Below are 16998 nucleotides of genomic sequence, written 5' to 3' on the forward strand. Positions count from 1 at the left end.
CTGTTAGTTACTGTAATAGTGTTTTTATTTTTTATCTATGATATTGTACTAAAAAAAATCAATAAGTTTCCTTCTGTTGCAATAAAATATACAGAGTAATTAAAAATTATTTAACTTGAATTTAAAACCATGTCCTTCCATGGATATGGTTTTTATTGTAATTTCATTAGAATAAATAATTATTTAAAAAATATTTTTACTGTTCATTACAAAAAAACAAAGTTTAACAAAGCGTACTCAGTAATAAGGTTTGAATCTAAGTCAGTTGACATCTTTCACACACTTCAAAAATCATCTTTGATTAATGAAGTACATTTACTTGCATCTGAAACAGCCTGTAATTGTGAGATAGAATAAATAAATAACTTTATTAAAACATTAGTAAGTAAAAAATATATTTACAATTTCTTCAACTTTTTTATTACACTAAAATTTTTATAACCTAAATTTTCTATTTTTCAATCAAAACAGTTTTCTTCAAAAACTGGTAGAATTAACATTTAATACAGCATCTGTATAAGGAAAGGTTTTCCATTAATTATTTGGGGCATCATCTATTTTTTTTAGTTGTAATCTCTTCAAATGTTTGTATATGAATTTATTTAAGACTTGAATTTTTATACTGAATTTTCAGAAGCATTAAATATTAAAAACAAAGCAACTGTTCAAGTTTTTACATTATCTATAAAAAGCCAAATCAAGTTTGATTGTATTCTAAAACACTAAAACCAAGTTCCTGTACTTCCAACATTTAATGTTTTCATCTACAGGAAAACAACTACTGTATTGGTTTTATATCGTAATAACAGAAGAAGAGGAAGAATAATTAGTGCTCTAGTTTTTAAAATCCTGTCTTACATAATTGTTTTACAGGCAAATCCATAGAAAATCTCAAGGAAGAGGAATCAAGGATAAGAAATGGAAAGTGTGAAAAGATTGATTTACCATCAGAAAGTCAATGAAACAAGACAAAGAAGCCTCTTAAAGGATTTTTCAAACTCTTTCCAAATAGTAAATGCTCATTGCACCCACAATTCCTCAGAAGCGAGCAGCACATTGCAGCACATTACTGATCAATGACTCTGAATTCACTGCCTTAGATATATCTTTCCACAAATTGCTTTTCTTGAGGGTACTAAATAATAACCTGATATCAGGCTCAGGAGACAAAATCCTTACCTACCCAAGAGTTATGTGGCATGTGATTCAGTCCAATTGATCTATTCACCATTCAATCAGATATAACAATTATTGTTCTTTTCTTCAATTCTTCTTTGAAATTAGATTTTTTTGAAATGTGTTTTGGTCCTGGTTTTTTAATTTGTTTCCAAATTTTAATATAAGATGTTTAAGCATTCTCACATTGCACATGATTTAGTCAGAGATTTAGAATATTACAGCATAAAAAATTACCCTGCAAATTTCAGTAATACTCTTGCTTAAGTATACTTCTATAGATCTTTCAAATTATTATATAATTATTGTGTCCTGAAAAATATAACTGATTCTTGAGTTTGTTTAGAGATTATGTGTTTTGCAAACTTATGGAGCTGTATGTAGTCTGGAGGAACATTTACAGTCTTATTGATGGAGTTCTGAAAAAAAAAAAGAGTTAAACTTTTTTTCTTTGTTTTGTGGTCCTCTCCAACAGTCAGTTATTTATACTACAGAAATATGTTTAATTTCATTAATAACTTTCATTATAGTTATAATGGAGGAAAAATTAAGTTAATTATTATTTTTGTGAATTTGCATTTAGCTAATATTTTTTAATGTATTTTTTCTGTTATATTATTTTTATTAATTTTTTTTAGCTTACTAAAGAAAAACAATGAACTTTAAGCAATTATTTGTATCACTCTCCTCTATTGACGGTTTCTGTTACTAATTTTTGCCACGCTCTCACTGCTAATTTGATAACAATTTTACACTTGACATAAAAACTGTATTAGGGTCATGTCACATTTATCTGCCTGCCTGTCTGCCTATCTGTCTGCTTCTCTCTTCCCACTCTCCTCTCTAAAACACACACAAGCATGGGTGCACGCATACACATTCACTGTCGTGTTCTTTTTCTCTCTTCATTTATCTCTGCCTCTTTGCTGATGAATAGCAAAATGAATTTGTGCATATCAGATACTATTAAATTGTATTTTATTTTTTCTTTATTAATATACCCAAGAAATTTAGTCATTTTGCCATAAATTCATAACTAAAATTTATGAATTGAAATTACATCAATTTCATTTTGCTTCCTTCATTGTAAATAGTGCTTGATAGTCTCAGTATTCATTTTCACGATTATGGTAGTTTTCCATTTGGTCTGTTTACCTTATAAAGTATAATTTTCTTCTAGAAACTCCTCTTGTTATTCTGATACTGTTTAATTTTAACAGTTTGCACTGCAACAGTTTGTGTGTGTATATTGGTTCAAACTATATGTTTTGCTTTAAAATAAAAAAAGAACATTTAAATTTTCTTTCTTCATCTGTATTATCAAAATCAAAATTTATCTTCATGTAAAAATGTTTCATTTTCTAAATGTTTTCTCATACAGTTGTTTCACATTCAGACCGTTAATATCATTTTCAGAATTTGTTTTCTCTACTGTGTAGCTTAAGTATCTTAATCCAATCCAAATAAAAACATCCACTGTTGGAAAGCTTCATTATCAGCTTTCAAAGAGCTTAAAGGAACAAGAAGGTTTAAAGGAACCATTTAAAATTTTGCCTGAGAGGGCAGAATTCTCCTTTTAAACAACTTTCTACAATTTTCTTTTGTTTACACAATTCTATCAAAATATTGGGAAAATTTGTGAAAACATGTATCATTTTTCATATTCTTCCTTTAAAGCAATTTGAAATATTTGGACAGGACACTGCCTTCATCCAGGTATCATATCTTATACTAAAACAAAAAAAAATGAGTAAAAACAGATTATTAAATTTTATAATTTTTTGGTTGGAAACATTTTGAAATCTCAGTTTGATTCCCAGAAATAAGTTAAAGCTCAGGTGTTTTTCAATATATATTTATGAACACATTTAAAAAACTTTTTTATTGAGTGAATATTTCATCTCTCTCAATAAAATTTGTATTTTTGATTTCCTGCATACAGTGCATTCTGATAGAATGTTCACCAATATTTCCCATGTTTATTTCATCAGTATGATAGATAAATAGTTTCGTTTTTGGGAGTAAAATTTAACCTTTCCATTGTATTGAAAATGTCCTTTTCTTAGAAATAACATATACAATTAAACATCTTTGGGTGTAGCTAATTATTATTAAAACTGAATTAGAAATGTTATAAATTTATTTCCTCTGAGAATAATTTTCTTCTTTTGTTAAATTAATTTTAACATTTAAATAATCTTTTATTTATTAGATTTTTCGTTAATTATTCTAATCATTCTACTATCTGGTCATTTATCTAGGTGGAAGGTAAGTGATTATGTTTTTTTTTGCTTTTAATGAAAAATAGGATATATACATATTGTAATTGATCCTGTCAGATCTTTTTACTGTGAATAGCATATGTAAAAACAACAGTTAAATTGATGAGTCAAACCAGTCCTCACATCAGTGAATCTGTACATAAATTCATTTTAATCTTGTGCTATTATTTCTATATTGAGACTTGTGTCTGCAACATATTAAACTCATTGAATGATACCAATTACTGAAATTATTGTTAATTCTCAGTGTATGGGAAATAAGATTTTACATTAATTACAAGTTATTGTTAAGTGAATAGAAAACTTTGTTCTTTTTATTAACCTTGTTTGTGTGTTGATATTTAAGGATTACATTTAATGAATAAACATAATTTCTAATCAAAAATATTGCATTGATTAACTTGTTTATTAAAATTTATTTTTTCAAAGCATGTTTAAAAATCAGTTGCAAAACCTACAGTGTGAAAGCAATGTAACAGTTTCTTTGTTAATGTAACTGTCATTTCCAGGAGATCATTGAGTAATGAACAATAACTTTTTATTTAAATTTTCTTGTTTTAATCTTCATTTTACTTAATAGGATACATCATCGATAATGCTTCATTGTCATTCTTTACTATTGATGATTTATATATTAAGTGGATTCTAATTACATATAGTTATAACAATATTAGTAGCTTTTCAATTGGCAGTCAGCAAATTGTACTTTGTGTTTAGTTATATAATTTATGAATGGATACTCTAATCACTGATTGAAGTATTACTACAGGAAATTATATTCAGTATTACCCTGACCTTGACACACACTAAGCTTGGTAACAAAACTAATAAGTTGTGCTGTCATCATTGCTTAGCCCAAATGTTTTCACATTGTACTCAAAATGCAGATATTTTTATTATTTTAATATATTTAGATCATTTAAACTTGTTAGAAATTTACTTAGCAATTATTTCTTAATGATTTAACAATTTTTAGAAATAAGATTCAATGATTAAATTCAATAACTTTACATCATTTTTATATTCATTACGCTATCCAATTTTTTTCTGAAATTCATAATTATCGCTATGACCAGTTATCAGTTTGATTTTGGAAATAAATTATTTTGAAAGTTGTTTTATTTGCATTTTTTGCATTTATTTTAAAACTAATTAAAATTTTTCTTTGGATCACAAAATATAAAACTAAACAAAAACAAAATATGATTTTCACAAAAAATTTATTTAAAAAAATCACAAAGCTGTGTCAGTACACAGTACATTCCTTAGGTGTTACGAACAGAAAACCAAAGTTAAAAGTATATACTTATACAATGACAAACAGTAAACACAAAAACCAAAAGAGATAAAATATATAAAGATAACGAGCAACAATAGGGAGTGACACATGTATCTGTAATGAATAAATAATAAATTCAATAGGTCAGTTAAAAAAAAAAAGGGGCGGTACTTACAAAAAGATAAGAAGCCCATTTCACATCCATAAGAAAACCCCAATATAGGAAGCAGGATATTTATAATATTTAGCTCAAAGTTATACAAACAGATTGGTTTTTAGATTTCATCATATTGAATTATAGTTATATTAGATTTGCAAATTAGATTAAAAAAAAACTCAAGAGATTATATATAAAAAATATTTGAAACAAAAATCTAAACTTAGTGTTTTGCAAAATGCTGATTCGGGTGTTGGTTTAGGGAAAATTAAACACTCAAATCATGTATTTTTTGATAAAATCATGAATTTAGTTGGTATAGAGTTTAGCAAACTTGAAATTTGACTTTTAGAGAAAGGTTTTAGTTACAACCTAAAGCCAAAAAAATAGAAGAAGAATTTAAAAATTTGAGTTGTAGAGTATGAATTTGTTTTGAATTTTGAAAATAAAGTTAATAAGGATTCTTATTTTCAAAAGATAAATTTTCTGGCCACAACCCAATAGCCATTGTTTAGCTAAAAAAATAAAAAATTTATTATTTAAAATAGTAATTTTACTGTTAGAAACTTAGCTTTAAATTTAAGTCTATAAAAAGTAACACATTAAAGAATTATACAGTTTTCTACATGTGCAGATAAAGGAAAAATTGTTGTGGCATTGGAAATAATTTTCTCTTAACTCAGAAACTCTTATAACTCAAAAGTTTTTTAATTTTCAGATCCTAACAAATTTAATATTATTAAGGTGGATCCTACAGGTAAATTTCAAACAGAGGTTACAGGAATTATTAAGAAGTGTTTTATTTTCAGGGAGAGTGATGGTTTTATGTTTACAATAATGAATCTGCTGCTGTCCAAATTATTTACTCTTTTATTAAATTACTTAAAGAAAATAATCCTGTTAGACCAGTAGTTTCATATTAATTATGCTCCTCATGTTAAATGGTCTAGGAGGATGATTAGTACTATCCAGTCTCATTTTAAATTTCAACCAAAATTTAGTATTAAAAACTCAACTGTGCTTTTTTGAAAATTAAGGATTTATTTATTCCAGATAATTCTATTCTGCTTTCTTTCACAAGATTTCCGTATTCCTTCACAAGAGATAACAACATTGTTAAAAAGTTACTGATTATACAGAAAACTAATGAAGTTACAAGAATTGAGATAGTTGAGGCATTATATGTTTGTTTCAATCAAAATTAGTTTAATAGTAACATTTACACTTCGAAGGAGAGTTTAGTTATGGGTAATCCACTTAATTGCTGAAATTTTTATGAAAGATTTAGTAAACAAAATTTTTGCTTATCTTAATAAGCGCAAATTTCACATAGATAATATTTTTGGTTGTTGTATAGGTAGCTTGAGATAATTACTAATATTCTTGAATTTTACTGACACATAACACAAAAATATAGCTTTTACTTGGTGGTTGAACAAAATAGTTACATCATCTTTTTTAGATTTAAATATTGCTAAAATCAAAAACAAATTGGACTTTAGCAATCATCAAAAAACTTTGCACAATGATGCTCCCATTCATAGTGCATTCATTCCATACATCCATTAGTACATAGATTAGCAGCTTTTAATAATTATATTCAAAGATTGTTAAATTATATGATGTCAGATGATAATTTTGAGAAAGAACTTATTACAAGACAAATAACAGTGGATGATAGTTACAAAGTGAGTCTGATTGGTCAACTACTTCAGAATAAATTATATAAAATTGCAATTAGCAAAGTTTTTCTTTCATTAAGTAATTCATTCCAACAAAAGAAATTTCACACACACTCACTTATAGAACTGTAGTAATTTTATTAGTATAATTTTCTCAGTATGTAAACCCACTGAGAAAATTAGTCATTTTTCTAAAAACAGAAATATTGATATTGCTTCCAAATCTGATAAATATCTAGGTAAATTTATTAAGAATAACAAAAGTAAAACTGATAAACTTAAAAAATCTGGAGTTTAAAAACTTGAATGTGATACTTGTAATAAAGTTTATATTGGTCATACTGGTAGATCTTTAAAAAAACATATAAGAGATATGAATCTTACTTTTCTAATAATAAAAAGGTTTTTCTAATTATGCCTGTCATTTAATTGATGAAAATGATGTTTTTAATGGTAATTTCAAAGTATATCATATTAAGAACAAAGGTTTCAAACTGAACCTTTTAGTCATTGGAGATTAATAAACTTAAAAATTCTAATTTACTTTTAAATGATCAGACTTGAATAGTCACCGTTATTAAACTTACGGATATGAAATGGGGTTCTTATCTTTTTGTTAATACCAGCTCTTTTTTTCTGAATCGACCAATTATATTTACTAATTATATATTACTGATACATGTGTCACATCCTGTTATGCTTACTTTCTTTATATATATATATATTGGTGTTTGTATTTACCTTTTTTGTTTTGTAGCTAAAAGTACATTAATGCACGTTTAATATAGTTTTCTGTTCATAACACCTGAGGAAGGTACTGTGAACCAGAACAGCTGTCATGATTTTTTTAAATAAGTTTTCATCAAGTTAAAGCTTCATTCATTGATTATTTGAAAAATAAAACTCTCTTGAAAATAATCCATTTTCCTGTACAGTGATGACAAACATGATTTTAATTTATCTTCAGTAAAGTTCCACACTATACCAATGCACAAAAACCAATTGCTTAACAAATTAAATGATTTTGTTTAGAGTAAGAGTTTGGTTCTGATCAAATTAAAGAAAAAGAAGATTCATCAATACCATTCAAATAACATTTGTTAGCAGTAGTTTAATAAAATTTTCATCTTACTTTTTAAGTAATTATAGTTTGTTTATTTCTTTAACTTTATTGGTCTATTTCTTTTTTTTTATTTCTTCTGTTGTGGTCATCAGCAAGTTTTAATTACTAGCTCAAACATTCATCCAAAGGGTTGGTGCATTTGATATAATTTAAAGTAACATTCCATGGGCATTGGTTTATTACAAACCTCATCAGCCATTTGAAAATTATCCTTGCTTCACATCCTTCTACTTTTGAGGCTGATACTGAGACATACTGTATATTTTAGTACAATCATATTGTAAGTGTGAAGAGATACTTACATGAGACTTACAAGAGACTTACATGGTTCATGTAAGATGATTATGGTTCATAACATCTGGAACATCTCAGGGAGTGTAGTACTTTCTTTTTCTGTTTAGCCTCCAGAACCACTATAAGGTATTACTTCAGAGGATGAATGAGGATGATATGTATAAATGTAATTATACATATGTACAAGTGTAGTCTTGTACAGTCTCAGGTTCACCATTCCTGAGATGTATGGTACTGGTAGTTATTGGGAGTGTAGTACTGTTATGTTATTGTTTACCATTTTTATAAACTGTTTTTTTTTTTAAGATAATTATTTTAGTCATAAGAATAATGCTGTAATGTGTATGTTTAAGCATATTTTTTTATGCAGAAACTGGAAAAAACTTTTTACAAACTATTATAGACTTTTCTTAAATTTTCATTTTAAAAGGTTATAATTTTTTGAGATGTCTTTTAATGCATCAATCTCAGTAATATATGTTTTTTTTAATTTTTGAAAGGTTCGTGAAAGACATGTTAATTATTCTTTTTACTTCAGTATTTAAAAAGTTATATATTTTATGTAACTAGTTTGACATATTTGATTTCCCTATAAACCCTTGTTAGTATTCAGTACAATAAACGTAGCTTCTTCTAGAGTACAGATTTTTTTGGTTAATTTATTTAGTTTTTTTTACAAATTATTTCATTGATTGTTATGTTAGAAGCAGACTTGCTAAAGCAAGATTTACTAATAAATTGTCATGTAGTAGGTATTGTTGCATACTCTAAGCTGATTTATTGTAGTTTTACTTTTATTAAACTCAAAATAAAAATGATGAACATAACCTTCTATGGATTTATGACGGAAGTCATATTAAGTAATTTTAGAAAATTATTCCTAGCTCATCCTAGAAGTAATAAGTAAACATTACAGAATAAACTGAAGAAAAATATTTTTTTTTAGAGACAATCAGAATTGATGTAGGTACATCAGTTTTATTATTGCAAATTGACTAAATATTTTCTATTGAGAAGTGAAGAATAAATATAGAGGTTGGCTGAGAATTCTGTAAACCACTTTCCATTTGCATTAACCATGTCTGTTGTGCTGTTCTTGAAACATTTTTAGGAGCAGCTTCCAGAAAATACGGAGATTTTCAGTGTTTAATCTTAATGGCTTTAGTTTAACGATGCATAATACAATTCTCTTTTCTGGCTTGGTGAGTCCTGACTGTCATTCAGAATTAAAAATAAAATCATGTTGTATTTCATACTTAAGTCTTATCAAAAAAAAAATCAAGTTATAAAACAAAGTTAGTTTTTTCAAATTCAATTTGGTAGCAGTAATAAGATGTTATTGGGTTTTCTGTTTATTCCCCTTCTTTTTTTTGTCTTCAGTCATTTGACTGGTTTGATGCAGCTCTCCAAGATTCCCTATCTAGTGCTAGTCGTTTCATTTCAGTATACCCTCTACATCCTACATCCCCAACAATTTGTTTTACATACTCCAAACGTGGCCTGCCTACACAATTTTTCCCTTCTACCTGTCCTTCCAATATTAAAGCGACTATTCCAGGATGCCTTAGTATGTGGCCTATAAGTCTGTCTCTTCTTTTAACTATATTTTTCCAAGTGCTACTTTCTTCATCTATTTGCCGCAATACCTCTTCATTTGTCACTTTATCCACCCATCTGATTTTTAACATTCTCCTATAGCACCACATTTCAAAAGCTTCTAATCTTTTCTTCTCAGATACTCCGATTGTCCAAGTTTCACTTCCATATAAAGCGACACTCCAAACATACACTTTCAAAAATCTTTTCCTGACATTTAAATTCATTTTTGATGTAAACAAATTATATTTCTTACTGAAGGCTCGTTTAGCTTGTGCTATTCGGCATTTTATATCGCTCCTGCTTCGTCCATCTTTAGTAATTTTACTTCCCAAATAACAAAATTCTTCTACCTCCATAATCTTTTCTCCTCCTATTTTCACATTCAGTGATCCATCTTTGTTATTTCTACTACATTTCATTACTTTGGTTTTGTTCTTGTTTATTTTCATGCGGTAGTTCTTGCGTAGGATTTCATCCATGCCATTCATTGTTTCTTCTAAATCCTTTTTACTCTCAGCTAAAATTACTGTATCATCAGCAAATTTTAGCATCATCTTTATCTTTTCACCTTGTACTGTTACTCCGAATCTAAATTGTTCTTTAACATCATTAACTGCTAGTTCTATGTAAAGATTAAAAAGTAAAGGGGATAGGGAACATCCTTGTTGGACTCCCTTTCTTAATACGGCTTCTTTCTTATGTTCTTCAATTATTACTGTTGCTGTTTGGTTCCTGTAAATGTTAGCAATTGTTCTTCTATCTCTGTAGTTGAACCCTAATTTTTTTAAAATGCTAAACATTTTATTCCAGTTATCGAATGCCTTTTCTATATTTAGAAATGCCAAGTATGTTGGTTTGTTTTTCATTAATCTTCCTTCTACTATTAATCTGAGGCCTAAAATTTCTTCCCTTGTCCATATACTTTTCCTGAAACCAAATTGGTCTTCTCCTAATACTTTTTCCACTCTCCTCTCAATTCTTCTGTATAGAATTCTAGTTAAGATTTTTGATGCATGACTAGTTAAACTAATTGTTCTGTATTCTTCACATTTATCTGCTCCTGCTTTGTTTGGTATCATGACTATAACACTTTTTTGAAGTCTGACAGAACTTCCCCTTTTTCATAAATATTACACACCAGTTTGTATAATCTATCAATCGCTTCCTCACCTGCACTGTGCAGTAATTCTACAGGTATTCCATCTATTCCAGGAGCCTTTCTGCCATTAAAATCATTTAATGCTCTCTTAAATTCAGATCTCAGTATTGTTTCTCCCACTTCATCCTCTTCAACTTCCTCTTCTTCCTCTATAACACCATTTTCTAATTCATTTCCTCCATATAACTCTTCAATATATTCCACCTACCTATCGACTTTACTTTTAGTATTATAAATTGGTGTACCATCTTTAACACATTATTGGATTCTAATTTATGTACCCCAAAATTTTCCTTAACTTTCCTGTATGCTCCATCTATTTTACCAATGTTCGTTTCTCCTTCCACTTCTGAACACTTTTCTTTAATCCACTCTTCTTTTGCTAGTTTGCACTTCCTGTTTATAGTATTTCATAATTGTTGATAGTTTCTTTTACTTTCTTCATTACTAGCATTCTTATATTTTCTACGTTCATCCATCTGCTGCAATATATTGTCTGAAGCCCAAGGTTTTTTACCAGTTCTCTTTGTTCTGTCTAAGTTTGCTTCTACTGATTTAAGAATTTCCTTTTTAACATTCTCCCTTTCTTCTTCTACATTTCCTACCTTATTTTTTTTACTCAGACCTCTTGCGATGTCCTCCTCAAAAATCTTCTTTACCTCCTCTTCCTCAAGCTTCTCTAAATTCCACCGATTCATGTGACACCTTTTCTTCAGGTTTTTAAACCCTATTCTACATTTCATTATCACTAAATTACGGTCGCTATCAGTGTCTGCTCCAGGGTAAGTTTTTCAATCAACAAGTTGATTTCTAAATCTTTGCTTAATCACGATATAATCTATTTGATACCTTGCAGTATCGCCTGGTTTTTTCCAAGTGTATAGTCTTCTATTATGATTTTTAAACTGGGTGTTGGCAATTACTAAATTATACTTTGTGTAAAACTCTATAAGTCGGTCCCCTCTTTCTTTCCTTTTGCCCAGCCTGTATTCGCCCACTATATTTCCTTCCTTGCCTTTTCCAATGCGTACATTCCAATCTCCAACTATTATTAAATTTTCATCTCCTTTTATGTGTTTAATTGCTTCATCAATTTCTTTGTATACACACTCTACCACATCATCATCATGGGTGCTTATATGTATACAGACGTTAACAATTGTTGTCGGTTTAGGTTTTGATTTTATCCTTATTACAATGATTCTATCGCTATGCATTTTGAAATATTCTACGCCCTTCCCTATCTTCTTGTTAATAACAAAACCTACTCCTCCCTGCCCATTATTTGAAGCTGAGTTAATTATTCTAAAATCACCTGACCAAAAGTAGTTTTCTTCTTCCCACTGAACCTCACTAATTCCTACTACATCTACATTTATCCTATCCATTTCCCTCTTTAAATTTTCTAAACTACCAACATTTTTTAAACTTCTAACATTCCACGCTCCGACTTGTAGAATGTTATTTTTTAATTTTCTGGTGACCCCTTCCTTAGTTGTCCCCACCCAGAGATCCAAACAGGGGATTAGTTTACCTCCGGAATATTTTACCAAGGAACGCGCCTCCATCATTGCTATATGAAAATGCAGAGAGCTACATTTTCTTGGCAAAAAAGCAAATAATTCTTGGCAAATTTTCTTGGCAAATAATTTCATTATTCATTTGTGTATGTTTAAGCATATTGAAATGTGTTTTTCTGAAACTGTAAAATATGAAGATTATTGTCAATTTTGTTGGATTTTGAATCTACAATATGGTTGGAAATACTGATTCTGTATTTTTTGGAAATCTTTTAAATATTCATCTTAGTTTGAACCTGAATCCCACTTAACCAATTTCAAATGCTAAACAGTTACAGATATTGTTTGTTTATTACAGACACTTAACATTTGTGTTCTTTGAATAATTGTTTATTTTATTTTTTAGAAAGCTGCAGATTTACTTACAGTTTAATAATGATGAATCCAAATTTTATAAGTTTGTGACTGATTTTTTCAGTTTTTTTATTCAAAGGCTAAGACTGTATAACCGTTTGTGTGAAAACAAAATGATAAAATCTATCTCATACACACCATTAAACACTTGAAACGTACTGAAACAGCAAAATCTAAATGCATCCAAATCCCCTGTACATTCATCATCCTAATGAATTATACATTTAACAAACATGACTTGCAGAAATGGTACTATTAAACAAAGGACTTAAGAATATTTTATGCTTCACAACAAACAGATCAACTTTTAAAAAGTCGTCCTTGATTCAGAAACAACCATACAAAGTACTGATGTAGGACAACTTGTTATTCAAAATAAAAAAGTAATCTATTCACACAATAATCTTGATATAATTTTGCCTGTGAACAGCAAACAAAACAAGACTTAGCATTATGCACAAAAAAATAGTGTCTCCATACAAACAAACAAATCAACCTGTACTGGTAATAAATAAAATGAAATGTTATGATATAATATTCTACATTAGTGAAATGGGATGCACTTCAAACAAACAGTCAGTGTGTGTTTAAATATCTCAATAATAACTGAGAGTCAACATTTCCCAAGCATCTCAGAGTTAAATCATAAATCTATCAAAACTACAACAAGTTTTCTTCACATACAATAAAGAACACACTTAACACACATCAAACATTATGAAATAAATAAATAAAAATAAAACAAAATTATACTTAATGAACAGACACCATTCCAAATACACACACTTTTTGACCACATTCTAAATCATATCCGTCTAACTCAAAATTTTGCGAGAAATAAGATAACCTGACACCAGGATGAAAATATAGTGCCAGTCAATGAAGATAGCCACAATAGTGACTGAAAGCAATATTGAGGTTTAAAACTATTTATTTAATCTGGTTCAGTTCTCATTTAAAAAGTTTACAGTTTAAATTTTTTCCTTTTATTTTTATTTACCTCAAAACATATGTCCAGTTTCTACAAAGCTATTACTATACGAATGTGAAATTACAGTAGACGGTCTAAAAGAATAGAAAGGACTGCTAACCAAATGTTTTGATATAAGATGTTTATTTGGATTGTTTATTTATTTTTTTTTTTAGATACAATGATGTTTAATTGCAGATAATTGAATTATTAACATTTCTTAATTTGAGGATGTGAGACAAAACTTTTTATGATAGAATGTCAAACATTCAATAATAAAACTAATTTTTTTTCATTGTTGTTCATGACAAGAGTTCAAGAATAGAAACAGATATTCAGAAATATATTGAGACATTTTTCTACCAGGTTGGTTTTTCATCTTGTTCTAAACACTTCAACATTTTTCTTATACTTGACTCATGTTATTCATGTAAAGGATCAAGCAGAGTTGTTTTAAAAAATCACTTAAAAAATCTTTTTTCTATTTTCATGTACCTATGGTATTATGCAATAATATTGTAGTGTTCTATTTACTTTTTTCCTAAGATTTTCATAATTAAGTGAGTAACCTACTTTTTTTCAGTTTGTAAGCAATACTATTTGAATGTAATGTAACAGACTTCTAGTGAAAAAAAATGGAAGCAAATGTTGCATGTCACATGGCAGTTTAGAAAAAAATATTAAAAGAAATAGTGGGGAATGATATTAGTGAAACTCCATTCCTCTACTTTGCAGAATCAATAGTTAGTTACCTACCTAACCTAAACATTTTAAGTCTTTTTGCTATTAATTCATTAAAACAAATAGCACATTTTTTTTATTTTTTAATATACTGTATCACGACTTTAACATAATGATGAATTGTAAATTTACTCTGTAATATTAATACATAATTACTACACCTTATGACAGAGTGCATCATCTAAAATGGCTGATTTTACATTTTGTTTGGTGTATGTAGACTATTCAGTCTTATTTATTTTTTATTGTAAAACTTACAAATTTCTCTCTTTGATGTTATGAGTAAAAGGTCATATTGAGTTGTTCTCAGTACATGAACTGATTACCTTACTGACCTTAAGAAGTCATTTAATTTATTTTCTTAGGATGTCTAAATTTTTTTGCAAATGGGCAACTAAACAAATTTTAATTTATGCTATTGCTTAATTTTCTTATAGCAGTATAATAATATAATAACTTTACAATTTACTCTAAACATCATAGCATTCATATTAACATAATATTTACAATTATCCTTGTTGAATTTGTCTAATAATAGTGATAATGAAAATTATTATACATGAATTTTTTTGTAACTTAAGTTTTAATTTGTATTGATTTAGCTTATCCATATTCTAAACCGGTAGGTAACAATCACTTGTTATCATCAGATTAATTTTAAGACTTTTAACTTGAACTATACATGTACATGCAACTGTACATTTATTTATTTCATTCAGCAACATGGCAAAACAAATTATTAAATGGCTCATTCTCAAAATATGGGCTTTTTCCCTATAACACTTGTGATAGCACTGTCTGTAGCCAGAGTTACTGGTAGTGTAATTGAATGAAATATTAATAAGTATTGCTGGCAAGCATAAATATACTGAGAAAGGTATTTCTAATTAGCTATAAAAGGTCCTTCTGTCAAGGAAAAAGTTCAATATTTTGCAAGTGAATTTTTAATATGTGTGTGTGTCTGTGTGTGCACGCACGTGCATGTATGTGCTATTTTGGTAAAAGTAGGTTTTTTAAGATTTATATTATTCCTTTGTACTGTTGAATTATATTTTTAATTCTATTAATATAAATCATTTAGTACTGAATTGTACATTTAGCACTTTTGCATAAGGAACTGTTATTAAGTGAAATATCAGAATTGTTTTCTTTGATCTTCCAGAATTTCTTGATTATATTAGAGAGATTTGTAGAAGCGTTACAAGAGAGAAATGATGTAGTAGAATTATTGAGCTTAACATTTGTTAGAATTCAACCGCTAACTATGTATCCTAGTTTAGTCTCTTGCAGAATAGAATCATTAAAAATTTGAATAAATTTCCCGGGTAGAATGAGACTCAAGTAAAATTGAGCTCCAATTAATATATCAATGCTATTTGTAATGTTTTTTTTATTTAGGATGCTGGCAGCTATTGCAAAAATTTCTTCAGTCTATTTGGAAGTGTTGGTCTAAAGACCATCTACATTATTTGCAGCAACAAAATAAATGGCAGTTTCCCAAATGAAATCTTGCTGTTGGTGATTTGGTCTTGATCACCAACAAACGTTTCACTCCACTGCAATGGAAGCACAGCATTGTCTCTCAAGTATATCCTAGTTCTTGTGAGAGTGGCTGATGTAGATGCTGCTAAAGGTCTACTAAAGAGACTTACACATAAACTATATCTATTACCAATTATAAGTGATTGAATTAAGAGATATATTATAATGAGTAATAACGTATTTCTTATAGGTTGTTATGATATTTGTAACAACAGTTTATTAGATTTGTTATTTATGGTTCAACATTATCATGTAATTTCATTTGTTTTGTATTTAAATATTGTATTAATGTATATTCTTCTTAGATGCATACTTATGTTGATGTAATTGTAATTACCATTTTCAGATTGCTCCCATACGTCTATACAGTATACAGATTGTGTACAACATACAGATACAAATACATACAACACAAACATACATACAACATAAATACACATACAAAATACAACGCAAACATATACACTATTGGCTACTTAAGCTATCAGGCTAAAGGCTAATTTGGTTGCATTAAGGCAACAAGATGGTATACTCATCATTTGCTTGTTGTTAGATTCCCAATTACTTTGGTTGCATTGAGGCACCTTGATGGTATATCCATCATTTGCTTGGGATTGGACTCCCAAGCTAGGTACATCTTGACATATGAATCTGCACGAACAACACTGTTAAAGAAAACCTAGAGCTATGTGACTCTAGGTACAAGATGCCATTGGCATGTGATTGCTCTAGCCAATGGATACAACTTGACGCATGAGGCTTCACGAACAAAGAAACCCAAAGAAATCCTAGATCTTGTGATGTTAGGTATAATCAATCTAGAGGTTTTGCCTGCTCTAGATAATTTACACATAATCTACCATTGGCATGTGATTGTCCTGGCTTAATTCATAAAGAATGACGAACAGTTTTATAAGAAATCCTGGATTGGTATAATGCTAGGTATATACTGATTGAGATAATCAGATTATTTATTCAGTTATGTAATTACTTATGCAGTTGTAGCCAGTTGCATTGCACATACAGTAACAGTGGCAGTGACAATGTTGGTTGAGCCACC

General features: G+C 28.6%; 1 protein-coding gene across 9 annotated transcripts in view; it reads left to right on the top strand.

Moving 5' to 3' along the window:
- Window positions 1-16998, top strand: part of LOC142332173 (uncharacterized) — a 231092-nt gene that overhangs the window by 149796 nt on the left and 64298 nt on the right. The gene's annotated exons all lie outside the window — the stretch shown is intronic.

This window comes from Lycorma delicatula, chromosome 1 (genome assembly GCF_047948215.1).
Source record: "Lycorma delicatula isolate Av1 chromosome 1, ASM4794821v1, whole genome shotgun sequence".
Lineage (NCBI taxonomy): Eukaryota > Metazoa > Arthropoda > Insecta > Hemiptera > Fulgoridae > Lycorma > Lycorma delicatula.